The sequence below is a fragment of the Cebus imitator genome, unplaced genomic scaffold (assembly GCF_001604975.1).
Source record: "Cebus imitator isolate Cc_AM_T3 unplaced genomic scaffold, Cebus_imitator-1.0 Scaffold0, whole genome shotgun sequence".
NCBI classification, from domain to species: domain Eukaryota; kingdom Metazoa; phylum Chordata; class Mammalia; order Primates; family Cebidae; genus Cebus; species Cebus imitator.
In genome coordinates, this window is record NW_016107315.1 from 15,689,695 (window position 1) to 15,707,000 (window position 17,306).

At 35.7% G+C, this 17,306-nt stretch overlaps 1 protein-coding gene across 2 annotated transcripts in view; it reads left to right on the forward strand.

The window, feature by feature from the left end:
• ARHGAP32 (Rho GTPase activating protein 32) overlaps window positions 1-17,306 on the forward strand; it is a 316,763-nt gene that overhangs the window by 59,207 nt on the left and 240,250 nt on the right. The gene's annotated exons all lie outside the window — the stretch shown is intronic.

The window sequence follows — 17,306 nt, forward strand, 5'->3', positions numbered from 1 at the left end:
GGAGAATTGCCTGAACCCAGGAAGCGGAGGTTGCGGTGAGCCGAGATCGCGCCATTGCACTCCAGCCTGGGTAACAAGAGCGAAACTCCGTCTCAGAAAAAAAAAAAAAAAAAAAAAAAATTCTATTCAATTACAGTGGATATGGTGATTGTCTTATGATTGTCTTTGCTAGAAGCTTTGCCTCCTTAAAATAAGGCTTCATGGCTTCACATACATTTTTTTTTTTTGGACAGTATAATTTTTCAGTTTTCATTATATCATACTGGGAAACTTATGTGTCTGAAATATCAGTGTCCTCAATTTCTAGACATTACTTCTTGCATTTGTTTTTCTGCAGACTTTTTTTCCTAATTAGAATACATAGCGTCTTTTGAGTTGTATTTGAAGCATGGCTTCATATTAGAATCACCAGGGGAGCTTTTAATAAATCCCGATGCCCTCTCTTTATCCCTAGAGAATCTGATTTAGTTGGTGACATTCAGGTTTTGGTATGTTTTAAAGGCTCCTCAGGGAATTCTAATGCATAGTTAGACTTCAGAACTGTTGTGACATCGAATTCAGTTTAACCTGTAAGCTAGTTATAGAAATGAATAAAATATAACTTGGAGCAAATATGTTATCATTACAGATTCTATACAAAAACAGTTATTAGACCTTAATGTAAAAGAATCACATTTAAGTTCTTAAAGAGTGCGGCTTTCTGAGTCTTAATGAATTTACTAGTTCTAGAGTTGAGCCTAGAAACCTGCATTTTTAATTGCCTTGAAGGTGATTGTGATGCAGATGGTTCACAATCCACTGCATCAAACCAAACTGGATTCTAATCAGAGGATATGTATTTACTAAGGAAGCTGTATCTTCTCATGTTGAGAAAACTTGACCAATGGCAAGTAAAAATTCGTATATTCTCGTGTGCTTGGGGAATACATACTCTATTTAGTATTTGGACAGGTTTTGAGTGACCTTTTGTTTTCTGTTGTACTGATGCATTAAAGCTAAAATATATATTTTTTCCTTTCCCCCTTGCTCCCAAAGTTTGTTCATGTATTTCATTGTTAGTATCAGTCACACTTATAAAAACTCCCTGATCCTGTGCCATATATAGACCCTTCCTTTTACCTTAGAATTCAACTGTAGTGATTTATCTCCACCCCCCACCACACACAAACACACATTCTTTGTGCTCCCGGACACTCCAAATGGTGAATAAATGTACTGAAGGGATTTAAGCTATGTTATTTCAGTTAATGATATTCTGATTTTAAAAAAGTTGATCTATTCTATAGAAGGTTCCAGATATAGGGAAAATATATTCCTTGTTAAGTGATCTGCTCTGTTTGATCTAGTTTTCTAAAGTAATTTATGCAAGTGCTATGGTTTCAGAAACTTCATTTGCCTAAAATAGAATTCCTTTTCACTTTTTGTCCATGAGCTTTAGGGTAGAGAGATGTGTTTGAAAACTGTATTGCCAGGTTTTATTTTTTCATGTCAAAGTGGTTATGGATTCTTCTGCTTGAAGCCTGGCAGACTAATTATGTGGGATTGAGAACAAACATTGTGTGTGTGTGTGTGTGTGTGTGTGTGTGTGTGTGTGTGTGTGTAGTTAATGTGAATATTAATAACCTCTGTATGTTAAGTTAGTTTTGTTTGTAAGTAGGAGCATGTCTCTTTTTTCTCTCTGGAAGACAATTATTTTGTGGCAGAAAAAGTGGTCTGACTTGTGAAAGCTTCAGGCAAGAAGTCTAAGTTCTTATCTTAATGCATAATAAGCTAATGTTATTGAAATTATCACAAATGCAAAAAGCTTGAAAAATTATTGGAGAAATGATATTTCTGGGCCAGAAAAATAGAGATCATGACCAGCTAGTCTGAGAGATTTACAGACGCTTGGATTTTTGCTGGTTTGCAAGTCTTTAATTCTCTACTCTTTTGTGCTGCTTATGTGAAGCATAGATTGCATGACAGATCTCAGAAGCAGCCACAACATAGATTTAAAGTTTCTTGTTTATCATTTGTGAGGATAGGAATACTAGAAAAGTTACCAAGAAGGTGTCTCAGCTTGAACTCAGTAAAAGAGAACAGAAGGAAAATACATGCTTTGTAAATTCATAACCATTTTTATCATTGATAATTACAACTGTCTCAACATCATGGATAAAGAATGAGAAAATGATTTTGTGTATATAATCCCATGTACTAGCAACTGGAATTTGTATTTATTTCCCAATAGGAAAAAAGTATGCCTTTCAAAATAAAGCTATTCCTGTTTGAAATAATGCCCCAAATGGGAGAAGAATTCTAAAAAGTCAGCGATCAGGTTCTTAAGAGCATGATCTGAGGTTGAAATCTAATTGAATGCAGCGCCTTACCCCAATATGGCCCATTGGGTTGTTGATGTAGGGTATAAAGGGCCATCTCTCTTGCCCTTTCTCAATTCTGAAGGGCCATGCTAACTTCAATGCTCCCTGAAGGGTTGGCCATGGCTCTCTCATTGGGTCTGCGATGAAGTTCAGCTGTTCAACTTCTTCCTTTTCTCAATTTTGGTTTCTTCTCCTTACAACAGATGTTCTTCTCACCTGCACTCCCTAATAAACATTCTACTTGCCAAATGTGTCAGAATCTAACCTGAAGTATCCACCTTGTGTTACTATGAGGTTTTACTTTTTCATTGGCTAGGATTTGTAATTCTGAATAGTTTTGTTGTTGTTGTTGTTGTTTAAATTCAGCACTAGGTGAAAGTTTCTCCAGTGTGTCAGATGCCTTCATTTGGAAAATATTTTACTCAGGCTCCTTTTCCCCATTCTGTCTTCCTTTGATATGTCTTATTCCTTCCCTTTTCTGTCTCATCTCTCCTGCCTCCTTTTATAGTTCTGACATTGCCATATATATTGATATAAATTTGTATCTGAGGAGATCAGGGAAGGGCTCTTAAAGGAGATGACACTTGAGCTAATTTAGGACAAATAGGATTTTGCGTAGGGGGCTGTGTGTGTGTGTGTGTGTGTGTGTGTGTGTGTGTGTGTGTGTGTGTGTGTGTGTGTGTGAGATTAGTTGCAGTGGTAGATGGAGTGCATTAAAGATGTAGGGAACCCTCTCTCTAAAGAACTTGAAACAGCTCGATAAAGGTGGAGAATTATAAACAGTTCCTATGACTGATTGACAGAAGAAACAATGTTAAGTATGGAAGGGCGAAGGTATGTATATCACTTGAGGAAGTTTACACTTCATTCTTAGCAGCGGGCTACTAATCCATAAATTTGTCTTATGTTCTCAGGATCAGCCTTATAATAAATAGATATTATTTAACATATTAATGTAACATGAAGTGATATTTAAAAAGTTTTGAATTTGCATAAAGCTAATGACTTAAGTGTCAACAGATTTTAAAAGTAGGTATCACAGTTGGCTTTGATGTTTTACCTGAGAGTCTGCACAGTAACAAGAGCAGTTTGCTATGTCGTTGGTACTGTGTCAAGTCCATTGTGTACATTATCACACTTAATTCTCCCAGTGTCATTCTCAGTTAGTTCCTGTTAGTCCAACTTTGCAGATAAGGAAATTGAGGCCTAGGTTAAGTAGCCTGCTCAGGGTCCCACAGTAATCACCATGTCTGAGATTTGAACTCAGGTTTGAACTCACTACTAAGCTATTGCTTTTAACCACTTTGCAAAGCTGACTTCAGTGATGTGTATATGCCTGTTTCTTTGATTGGAGTATTTATTTCAAAAATCAGAATAATCCTTGAGGAGTATTTCAGTATTTGTTTTCTTAGTCATTTCTTATTTAAAAATCTTTAGAAATTAGAAATGGAGAATAGATAGTGCTGAACTTTTTACTTTGAGTATATTTTTCTAGGGACAGTATAAAGACATCTCAGACAGTTATGTGAGTCATGATATATGAATTACATAGTATATGTGTACATGGTCATAAAAGTTAACTCTAGAAAATGCTTATAGAAGAGAGTTTTTTTTTTTTTTTGAGTTGGAGTCTCGCTCTGTTGGCCAGGATGGTCTTTATCTTCTGACCTTCTGATCCACCCGCCTCAGCCTCCCAAAGTGCTGGGATCACAGGCATGAGCTACCATGCCTGACCAAGAGAGAGTTCTTTTATACTGAACTTTTAAAAAATAAATACTGCCTGGGATTTAACATCTTCCTACCACTTAGGCAGTATTAGATTTTGGTAAGACTTACCCGTTGGCATTGCATGGCCCCAGGGTGACCTATCTTGTACTGCTGTTGTATATCAGTTTCTTGATGAACCTTGTATATGGTTTGTGTTACTCTCATGGCAGCTTTGTTTTCAGAGCATAGAAGACAAGTTTCTGGATTACTTATAACAATAGCTAACAAGAAAGGGTAAATACAGGTTTTGATATCAGACAGGGTTGAATTTAGAGCAGAAAAGATTTAAAGAGGCAAATAAGGAGATTTACACTAATAAAGAGTGTAACTGGTTATTTATGCTCCAGAGAACGTAGTATTAACAAACATAAAGTCAAAACTATAGGAAATAAGGAAAAATAAAATATTGGACAAATTAGTAGTTAAAAATTAATTAAGGATTTAGAAAAACCTGAATATGAGGTATATTTAGTGAAAATATATTTAACTTTATGCTAAAAAAAAAACAGAGCACACCGTCTTTTCAAGCTCTCTTGGAACATTACAGATCATATATTGGGCCATTAAGAAAACCTCACTAAATTTCCTAAAATAGAAATAGTTGAGGTGGAATAAAAGTAGAAATTAATAATTTTAGAAAAATGCTTATAAAACAAAATCACTATCACTGGGCAGTAAAAACTTTGTAAATAAATTTTTGAGTTAAAGAGGAAATTTAAAAATTGTAGAAAATGATAAAATGTATTAGAACCTATGGGGACTCAGCTAAAACCCTATATATAGAAAGATTGCCTTTTTTTTTTTTTTTTTTAGATGGGGTCTTATTCTGTTGCCTAAGGCTACAGTGCAGTGGGTGGCGTGATCTTGGCTTACTGCAGCCTCTGCCTCCTGAGTTCAAGCAGTTCTCCTGGCCCACTCCCGAGCAGCTAGGATTACAGGCGCCCGCCACCATGCTGAGCTAATTTTTGTATTTTTAGTAAGGTCTGGATTTCACTAAGCTGGTCCCAAACTCCTGACCTCAAGTGATTCACCTGCCTGGGCCTCCCAAAGTGCTGGGATTACAGGAGTGAGCCACCACACTAGGCCTTAAATATGCTTATTAATTAATAAAGTATTAGAATAAATGAATTACGCATCTAACTCAAGGAGAGAGAAAAACAATACCAAAATATATTCAAAGAGAACAGAGGAGGATTTGAATAAAGGCTGATTGGTAGGCTGATAGTGGCCTGTCAAGTATGTCCATATCTGAATCCCCGGAATCTGTATGTTACTTTGCATGGTGAGTTTGCTGCTGCTGCAACAAATTAACACATACTTGGTGGCTGTAATAGAAGAAACTTATTATCTTGGTTTTGGAGACGAGAAGTTCAAAATAAGGTATGGGCAGGGTTGTCCTCTCTCCAGAGACTGCAGGTGAGATTCATTCCTTGCCTTTTCTTGCTTCTGGTAGCTGCTGATGTTCCTGTCACTCCAACTTTTGCCTCTGTTTTCACATCGCGCTTTTCTCCTCTGTGCTGACCGCCTCTGACTCTCTCTTACAAGGATTTAGAGACTACCTGCATAATCCAGGATTATCTTCTTCTCATCTCAGAATTCTTAATTTATTCAAGTCTGCAAAGACACTTTTTTCAAATTAGGCAACATTTATAACTTCTAGGGATTAGGACATGGAGGTATTTTTGGGAGCCATATCAGTTTGCCACACCTGGCAAAAGAGACTTTGCAGATGTGATTAAGCTAATGATTTTGAGATAGGGAGATTATCCTGGATTATCTGGGTGAGCCCAAAGTAATCATGGGGATTCTCAGAGAAACAGGAGAATCAGGCTGCGTAGCAGATGTAATTACAGAAGCAAGAGGTTTGAGTGATGTCAGGAGGGGGTCATGAGCCAAGGAATGTAAATGGCCTCTAGAAACTGAAAAAGGCAGGGAAACAGATTCTCCCTCTCCAGAAGGAACCAGCCCAGCTGAAGCCTTGACATTAGCCCAGTGAGATTGATTTTGGACCTCTGATCTTCATAATTGTAAGATAATACATTTCTGTTGTTTTAAGCCATTGAATTTGGAGTGACTTGTTACAACAGCAATTGGAAACTAATACCATGATCAAAGCAGAAGTTAGTATGTATAGAATGCTGTGAGTGCTAGGATGTGTTCTAATTACTTTGCATATATGAACTCATTTAGTTTTCACAATTCCTTTATGAGGAAAGGAACTGTTATTGTTAAACTGAGGCACCAAAACCCTAATCCTAACCAAATCCTAAGGAAACCTTAACCCTACGTTTAGGAAAGGGTAAAATTAAAGAGAGATGAGGGCTGGGGATTGCGGTCCCCCTGTGGTTGGAAGAATAGGAACATGTGAGTTACTGTGAAGTGGTGGAAGGAGCCTGCTCAGAAATAGGAGAGAAAGTTGTAACACCAGAGTGGAGGTTGTGGCTCATTGTCCTTTGAGGTATATGCACTTTGAGTGCTCCTAAGTGGCTGGGGTCAGCTGCATGGAGTTTTCTTCATTCACTTGGTTTGGGGATGGACAAACTGTCCTGCTTGTTTTGGTCAACAAAGTTTTATTGGAAATCAGCCACGCCCATTCATTTACTATTGCCTGTGGCAGCTCTCCTTCTACAAAGATGGAGTTGAGCAGCTGTGACAGAGACCATATATGGTCCACAAAGCTTAAACTATTTATCTGGCCCTTTACAGAAAAAAGTTTGCTGACCATACCTTGTGCTCCTGTCGGATGAAGTCATGCATAAGCAAATGCTGAATTCATGCTGTGTTCACATTGTTCCCTCATTTATCAATCAATTTGAAATATAAGACTACATGAAATCTAAGACGATAGTCCAGGTCTGGAGAGCAGAGTGAAGGCAACGAAGGAGAGACACCTTCCTGAAGCCCTTTGAATCCCCCCTCAGGCTCTCTGTGCTTAAAGTGAGACCAACCCTTAGATAGTTTGAGTTATATGATTCAATAAATTTATTTTCATTCAAGCTAGTTCTAGTTACGTTTCCTGTCACTTAAAATAGCAATTAAAAAACCTTTTTATTTTAGAATAAATTTAGATTTATGGAAAAGTTGCAGATACAGAACGGAGACTTCTCACTCATATTCGATTTCCCCCATTGTTAATGTCTTACATTAGTGTGATATGTTCATCACACATAATGAACCAATATGGATATATTATTGTTATCTGACGTCTATACTTCATTTGAATTTCTTTAGTTTCTTCCCACTTTTTTCTTCTCTTCCAGGATCCCATCTGAGGTGCCATCACCTTGAATCGTCATCTCCATAGGCTTCTCTTTGTTGTGACAGTTTCTCAGACTTTCCTTGGTTTTGATGAACTTTACAATTTTGACTAGTACTGGTCAGTTACTGTGTAGAATGCTCCCCAGTCTTGGTTTGTCTGATTTTTTTTCTCATGGTTAGACTGGAGTTTTGGGTTTTTGGGAGGGGTCTGCAATTCTCTTTTAAAAATTACTGCTTGAGGTATAAGAAAACAAAACAAATATTCTTACCTGCAAGATTTTTAATAATTTTTATTAAAAATTATTTGAAATATCTACTTTCCCCCCACAAAACTATATATTCTCCTTCCCTGTCTCGTCCTGACCTCATTTAATACCTCAATTTATTATCCCCTTAGTTTGTTCATGTGATTTGCCATTTTGGCTGTCACAGACCACTGTATGTATTTGAAGTATTTTAAAATGGCTTATGTAGCATTATAAAAATGTTGCACTATTAATAATGTTATCTACGACAAAATTCAAGATAAGGGAAGCTGATATTTTCAGAAGCTTTGTCTGTATTACATTAAATGATACTAACATAATTTATTATCATATAATACAGCATTCATTTACTGCAATTGAGATTGGCCACACTGTTTTTAACATGTCCTGCAGTACCTTATAAGAGTATTGTTATGACATCTTGGAATCATGTATCAGTGACTTTTGCTGTTACTGTTACACACCTGCTGCCAGTTGCAGGAAATCTCATTATATTGTTACCTGCTGTCAGTTGCCTTTGGCAAGTAGTTCTGACAAATGGAAGATTAAAATGTAACTGCTGTAGGTGGTAAGCTATGTTCTTGGTGTCAGTTAAAATACCTCCTGAGTATTTTTCTGGTTTAACTCAGGAAGCAGTGCTTTTGTCCATTTTCAGTGTTCCTGGTGTTATTTAAAATACCTCCTATTTTTCTGGTTTAACTCAAGAAGCAGTGATTTTGTCTTATTTTCAGTGAAAGGTGAGTTTCATTGAACATAGCAGCCTGTTAGTGACTTAGGGACATCTCTTGATTACCCTGTATCTTAGTTTATGTCTTTTAAATTTCAGATAGCAGAACTACCAAGCGAATACAAATATACGAGGCTAGACAAATGGAAATGCATAAGTCTTATACTATATTTTATTTGAAATGTAATATTGTGAAAGATAAATCTTTGTGGTTTGGAGAATAATAAAATATATATATTCTTGGGACAACAAGGTGAAGGACAGATATACATATAATTTGAGACAGAAATTTATGTTTGGTAGCCTAAATAAGGTTTGTTTACATATATATATATTGTTTACATATACATATATATGTAAACAAACCTTATTACATATATACACACACACACATATATTTGCACCTAAATTAAAATTTTGTTGTCTTATTGTAAGTATTCTGCATCACAAATTAAAAAAAATTATTTTGGATACATAATAGTTGTACATATTTATGGGGTACATGTGATATTTTGATACAAGCATACAATGTTTAATGGTCAAATTGGATCACAAATATTTACACAAGTTATGCTATGAAGTTTTGCAGATCATTTTGTTTATATAGTGTAACTTGCTCTAATTGCCATCTAAAATGTTATAATTGTACTAGACTATGTACTATTGGGACAATAACATTCTACCAACTATGGGAGATTTATAGAAGTATTTAAATAGGAAATATTACTGGGAAAAACGTAAATCATGTTGAAGTAAATTATGCAGTATAGTTAGTATAATGATATTGGTACAGCTTTAATGAGAATAATTTGCTCTGGCAGATTTAAGAATTCCAAAATAAAAAAGTCAAAAGGTGATTGTGACTTGCCACCTTTCAGATTGACAGAACTGAAATAAAACTTTCTATATGTGCATATACCACAAACACCAATATTTTTGCTTGTTTCCCAGAATAAGAGCCTTATTTTCATATTGGGCAACTAGTTGGAAAATATAGCTGGTAGTTATATTTTTATTTCCACTCATTCAAGCCTCTTATTAATCATGTATGGGTAATGAACAGACCTCCATATTTGAATTGATCATTCTGAGAAACATGATTAAAAATGGCTATTTATACAATTTCAGTACTCATTTTTTCTTTTTTCATTTTTTTGATACTGGGTCTTGCTCTGTCACCCAGGCTGGAGTGCAGTGGCATGATCATAGCTCACCGAAGCCTTGACCTTCCAGGCTCAAGCAATCCTTCTACCTCAGTCCCCCAAGTAGCTGGGACTGCAGGCATGTACCAGGCATGCCTGGTTAATTTTTATATTTTTTGTGGAGATGAGTCTCACTGTGTTGCCTAGGCTGGCTTGGAACCCCTGGACTCAAGTGATCTTCCCACCTCGGCCTCATGAAGTGCTAGGATTACAGGTGAGAGCCACCACAACTGGCCAATTTAGTACTTTCCATTTAGGAATAGTATTTCTTTTACTTGAATTATTTGTCATTGTGGAAAGTGAAAGCATATTTCGGGGGCTTCATTTTTATGCTTTTTTTCTTATGTAAATGCCTGATCATTAAATCAACTATGGAAGTTTTCAAATGCAGATTCTAGAATCAGTCTCTAGAAATCCATTAGGTCTGTGTGAGGGTGGGGGAATCTGTATTTTTTTTTTTTTTTTAAGTTACACAAATGGGTGTGGATGATGCTTGGTCAATTGTAGGAGCCATTCATAGCGTGCTTATGCATTTCTCTTCTAACCTTCTAAGGAACTCCCGACTTTTGGCTTGTGTAGAAGGCACTGAGAAGAGTATGGAATGAATAATTGTTCTATTGTGTTAGATGCCCAGCACTTTTGATGGAAACAATGTTATTCTACAGAAAGACTTGAAAGATCTGACTGGCTATAAAGAATATATAGTAAATACTGATACTGGTTCAAAAACATTTTTGTACAATTATTTTTGCTATAATTGATATTTTGATAAATCTTATGGTTTTAAAAGTCATATACTAAAAATTAAAGGTATGGTAAAAATGGAGTTGACAAATCACTCAAAATCTATACAGATTACTAATAAAAGCAATAGCAATCTAGTAAAAAAATAGTTAAAAAGACATTAGTTAAAAAGACATGCCAGAGTCCTAATAAGTAAAGAAATATTGCAGTAAATATAGGATTTTATCTTTAAAGGTGGTCGTTGCTCATGGAAAGGGATGCAATGAAGGTTTGAGGCTGACTACAGAGATTAGGGCAAAGTACACAAAAATGAGGAAGTACTATGCAGAAAGCCCTATCAAGACATAGTAAGTGACCAAACTGAAGTAGCAACAAAGTGGTGTGAATGAGCATCGTGTACAGTGCAGCAGTCCCCTGCAGTTCACTGCATTGACTTGTGTCAGTGAACATCATGTGAAGCTGGACATACACGGTCAAAAGTATGGGAAAATTAGTTATATATAATCTGAGTTATATTGACATCATTCCTCTGTTTACTAAGCTCATATGAACTAATTCGCTTTATGCAAAGGAGTTATAGCAGAAAAGATATACTTGGTTAGTGATCATTTTGGGGAATAGTTTAGTGGTTAAGTGCATAAGCTCTGGGGTCGGACTCAAAGCTCTACCAGTATGTCCTTGTGCAGATCACTTAATGTCTTTTTGCCTGTTTCTCTTGTATTTTTTGAAGTATTTGAGAGTGGTATTTTTGAAAGTATTACTCGAAAGCAGAAAGGAGAATGCTTTGGGCTGTGTAATAATTTGAAAATTTCTCAGAGGAGGAAACATTTAAAATGTTTGTTCAAAGGCAAGCTAAAAGGCAAAGGCAAACACCACTTGTAGATTGTGTGACTTTGGGCATGCTTCAGTTTTCTCAGATGTAATACAGGGACAGTTTTGTTTCCTTTATCACTAGGTTCTTGTGGTTATCAGAATTAAAATGAAGTACAGTATGAAAATTTGCCCTACAGTTCTAAGGTAGAAGAAAGAAATACAAATTTCTAGAGTTTAGTTTCCTAGTTTACTTATGAATAGACTATTTTCAAAGTTCCTTCTTACTTTGACAATATTCAAATGTACAAAATCCCAATAAGTGCTAATAGTTGTTTAAAGTGTTTGTCTTCTGACATGAATGCTTCTCTGGCTCCTCATTCTTTTCAGTGGTAGTAGCCATTGGCCTAGTTCTTCTTTTTTGTCATGGACATCTGCATCAGATATTAGGCAATAATTTCAGAGATGATAGCCTAACAAAATTGTGAGTAACAGCATTAAGAATTACCTCCAAATTGATTCACAACCAGGATTCATGCAATTGAGCATTCTGTCCCCTTGGTGTTACTTCAGTAATATTTTGAAGAAGAATATTGGTATCCTTATTGATATCCCCTGACATTCTGTTTATGATTTATGTCTATTTCATCTGTGAATTTTTAGAGTTACTTAAAAAGCTTTTCAGTTTATAAGTGGTATCCTTTGTTTTCTAAGTTTACTATATTTGATAAAATTTAAATATTCATACATTTAATTGATTTTATGATCTTCAGTTTTATGCTTTTAAAAGTTAGAGAGGAAAAATCTTTTTTACTTTTCTTTGCCATCACTTTTTATAACTTCATTTTTTTTTGTTACAAAATTTTTAAACCAGAAATAGAACCAGTGTTTCAGTTTTGAGAAAAATGATGGTTTTTCCCAGTGGGTGTTTTCTGTTTGCAGTCTTCCAAGCCATTTCTGGCATAAGAATTCAGCTCCTGTCAAGGCATGTGCAGTAAAGGTACCCTTCCAGGTGCCTAGACAAATTAGTGCTATTTGTATTTAGTGTCCTACTTCATTTTTTTCTTCTTCGTCTGTCTTCTTCTCATACTGCCCTTAGCTGACCAGAGACTCCATGCCATCCACCCCTTTCCTCTCTAGTCTCTCTTTAACTTCTTTTGTGCTGCTGATTTCAACTAAATTAAGTTCTAATTAAAATAATTTTCACCTTAAGGTTTGAATGCTCAACCAGCTTGACACTCTCAAAGATAATTTGCTTTTAAAATTGTTTATCAAAATAAGTCTCTAAATGGGTTATGAGTCATTGGTACTAATGAGATTGTGTTATCCGAGAACTGTTTTGGGGCAGAGAAAAAATGTCAAGAAACTCTATTCTAAAGCCATTCTTTTGAAGAAACAATCTTAGAGTTTTTTCCTTGGAAAACAATGCTGTTTAAATGACCATATTTTCTTGTGGTGTATTCGTTTCTTGGAATGTGTTACATCTATTTTTATTATTAAGCTCTTTAATGTTAGACTATATAGTTATTGAAGGATTGTAGTGAATTCAATTCTGAATGCTTTCTTGTTCTTTGGAAAGTTTAGAACTCTAAAGTTTCTATTTTAGATGGAAAATTTCCACTCTTTTGTCACTTGTTATTTGCTTTGCAATATATCAGATTGCTTTGAAAATAGTAAACTGCAATACTAGTTTAAAGTGGTATTTTCATTATGCTGGTACATATTTTGTATTTCATGTTTGAAAATGACAGAATAGATGGTCATCACTGGCTGGTTGTTTGAAGGTGGCCGAACAAGCATTGCATGATGAGTTGTCTTTTCCATTTGTTTACTTAACTCCTCCTTAGCTTGTGGATATATTTGATCCTTTCAAAGTCTGTTACTTTCTTAACTGTTCTTTAATCTGAAGGTTCTGGTACACTGGCTAAGGAATGAATCAGAGTAGCAAACATACTAGGTAGAATCTTAGCAATAGTCATAGATTGTTCAGTTGTGTGGTGATAATGCCCTTCTTCTTAGTAGATTGTGTGGGAGGACATAGAAATGTCATCAATGGTGGGAGAGGACAAAAGCCCATTTTGGTTACAAGAAAAACATTAGAAACCTCTAAATGTGCCATACCTTGGATAGCTGCCCCATTTATACATGCTTAAAATGTTACAAGAATAGATTATTTCTGGCCCGTTGGTTTCTTCCTTTGTATTTTCTATTATTTTACTATTTTGTTGTTCTTTTGATTAATATTTATTTTAGAAGGCTTGTAGAAATGGCAGAAGACATCAAGGTAAGCCATTCAGTAAAGCTTTTAAGAATTAGTGACTTACAGGAAATATAAGTGCTAGAAGAACCCATAGAACAACACTATTGGGATATAATCAGCAAGATAAAGATTGTCAGAGAATATATTGAACCTGGTTTCTTCAACCACATATGATGATAAAAAAATGGAGGAAGGGGAAACTTTAAAAAGACTTATTTACCAAAATATCATATGTGGGCTTTCTGATTCAAATGAATGAGCTATTTGAAAAAAGAAAAAATAATGGCTGGGCGTGGCTGCCCTGGCCTGTAGTCCTAGCCGATTGGGAGACTCAGTCAGGAGGATTCTTTGAGACCAGGAGTTTGAGATTAGCCTGGTCAACATAGCAAGATTTATTTCATGTCTACAAACAATTAGAAAATTAGCCAGTCATGGTGGCACATGCCTATAGTCCTGGCTACTCGGTAGGCTGAGGCAAAAGGATCACTTAAGCACACAAGGCTGATGCTGCAGTGAGCTATGATCATGTCACTGCACTCCAGCCCGGGTGACAGAGTGAGACCATGTTTCAGTCAATAAATTAATTAAAACAAAGGTCGAAGGCAGTTGGAAAAGTTTACCCTGAGTGGATATTTGTGGTGATTGAGGGATTAGTGGATTCCTCAGGTAAGGTAATATTTTTATTTAAAAAATACTGTATTTTAGAGATACATGCTGAATTATTTATGGATGAAATGATATGATAGCTAGGATTTGCTTATATATAATCCAGTCAGATGGGGATGGAAAGTAGAGATGAGATTTGCCATTGTTAATAGACAAAGATGGGTAATAGATACCTGTTGGTTCATTATTCTATTATTTATACTTTTGTAGATGGTTGAAATTTTCTATAATAAAAAAGTTAAAATATTTAAATTAAGTGGTGTTTGAGGACATACTAAGTGTTTAGCAGTGCTGTCATTGCTTTGAAGGATAGCATCATAGTATCTAGCATATATCATGAAAAAATAAAGTAGTAAGTTAAATAAATGAGAATTTTATTTCTTCTTCTAAAAGAGTTAAACATTTTAGTAGATACAAACCTAGATTCGCCAAGCACTTTTCTTTTATTATTATATTATATTTATACTTTGTATTTCTTGAACATCTACTGTTTACAGATACTGTGTTATATAGGACTTTATATGTTTCATCTAATTACTTCAACAATATGGTTGGGTATGATTACTCTGTTCAGAAGAGGAAATTGAACTTCAGAGATTTTCAGTAAATTGTGCAAGGTAATAAGTGGCACAGAAGAAATTTCAGTCGTCTGAGGTTCTTAAATTTAAAAAACCAACATCATTTCTAAAATGGAAACCATGGATACTCAAGGGTAATACTGTTTCCAGTTGCTGTGTATCTTGTAACTTGAATATTACCTGTAATAGTGAAACAGTAACTTAGTGAATTGCGAATCAGTAAGCAACATTAGAATACTGATGTAACTTGAAAATTCTCAGTTGACACTTAAAGACAGCTTTATTATTTTGCAAGTAATGTTTGAGACATCAAAAAATATACTTTGTATTCATTGTTCGTTTTGAAAATAAAACATAAACCCACAGATGATAATATTGATGTCTGGTTCTAGCAAAATCAAAAGAAATAGGCAGATACTAAATTCCTAATTTATGCATTGTTCAAATTTAAACATAAATCTGTATATCTTTTAAAGAGCTACATACATTAAACTTCTTTTTACTTCCCTTAAGAAGGATAATGGGAAAAATGCTTCCCTGTTTCCAGAAATAAATGAGCAGGCAAGAACTTAATTCTTCTTCCTAGGAAAGTAAAACTGAATAATTACTGATACCAGAATAGTGATACACTTACTTTAAATCAAAATAAGATAACCTCAAATTAATGTTTAAAAGTACAGCATTTGGCTTCTGTTATTTGAGGACAGGATGATTGTGATTTGAGAAAAATGCCTGTAATTTTAAAAGCAGTTAAATGGTCTCCAGTAATTTCAGTAACTAGCCATTGATTCCTGTTTTTACTCTTGAATCATCTCTGAGAAATAACAGAGGAGCAGGCAGAATAAGATAAGTAGCAAGTTGCTAAAATTACTTCAGTCTCAAACCAACTTCAAAGCAGAGTGAACTATCCAGGTAAGGATACCAGTAAGTAAACAGTGGATTGAAAACATTGGATTTATTTATATTTATTTAACTAGTTTCATGGGAGAAACTCTACTGAATTTATGCAATACCTTGAGCTTTCCAAGCATGAAAACTTAGTACAACCGTTTTTTGTTTCATAGTCTTACCTCTAGTGATTTCATCCTAGTCTCTCCCTGACTCCCTGACCTCTCCCTAGACTGAAACTGAGGGGGAGTCTACTTAGATCATTTGCTTTCTCCCCTGATTATTCATTGAATTTACATTTAGAGTTTTTATTTGCAGTATCATTAACATTAGGAGGAGGTTCAGCTACCGTGGTGATGAGGAGTATGGTTATATACAGTTTTTATATATATACAGGTTATACATATGATAACACCATAATTTTCTAAAGTCCTAAATATATAAAAGTAATGTAGCCGATGCCTTATCTCATGGACAACAGCATATTCAATCAAAATTTTAGCTCAGGAAATATTATTTCCTTTAATTCAACATTACATATATTTTATTTTTATATATTATAATTATATTTAATTATATATTTTGTAGATCATAAAATATGCATATATATACATATATATGTAATTTTATATATGTATAAAATTATTTGTAATTATGCAATTTTATGTGTGTGTGTGTGTGTATGTGTGTGTGTGTGCGTGTGTGTGTGTTTGTGTGTAATTTCTTTTTAGATGGGGGGGTCTCACTTTGTTGACCCGGCTGGCATGTAATGGCACAATCACAGTTTACTATGGTCTAGAACTCCTTGGCTTAAGCAAGCCTGTCACCTTAGCCTCTTGAGTAGCTGAGATTACAGGTGTGCACCATCGCGCCGAGCTAATTTTTTTTTTGACAGGCCTCGGTCTTAAACTCGTGACCATAAGCGATCTTCCCACCTCAGCCTCCCAAAGTGCTGGGATCGCAGGGTGAGCCACCACACCTGGCCTAACATTATGTTTAAGAATTCTTTTTTTTTTTCTGAGACAAAGTCTTGCTCTGTATCCCAGGCTGGAGTGCAGTGGCGCAATCTCGGCTCACTCCAGCCTCCTCCTCCCGGGTCCTATTTCAAGCAATTCTCCTGTCTCAGCCTCCCAAGTAGCTGGGATTACAAGCATGGGCCACCACACCTGGCTAATTTTTGTCTTTTTAGTAGAGACGGGGTTTCACCATGTTGGCTAGGCTGGTCTCAAACTCCTGACCTCATGATCCACCTGCCTCAGCCTCCTGAAGTGCTGGGATTACAGGCCATTGCGCCTGGCCATGTTTAAGAATTCTGAACCTGCATTATTTTTACAAGACCTTTTATTAAATCAGTTGTGACATAATTAGTCTCTAATTTTCAACACTATACTTTTACCTTAATTAACTGTGGCCCATTTTCTTCTTTTAGTCCTATAGATTCCTTTTCAGATAGATATACTATTTTAATATCCAATGTTTGTTGAAAAAGATGGCTGGCCAGGTACGGTGGCTCACACCTGTAATCTCAGCACTTTGGGAGGCCGAGGAGGGTGGATCACCTGAGGTCGGGAGTTTGAGACCAGCCTGACCAACATGGAGAAACCCCGTCTCTATTAAAAATACAAAAATTAGCCGAGTGTAGTGGTACATGCCCTTAATCCCAGCTACTTAGGAGGCTGAGACAGGAGAATCGCTTGAACCAGGGAGGCAAGGTTGAGGTGAGCCGAGATCATGCCATTGCACTCCAACCTAGGCAGCAAGAGCAAAACTCCATCTCACC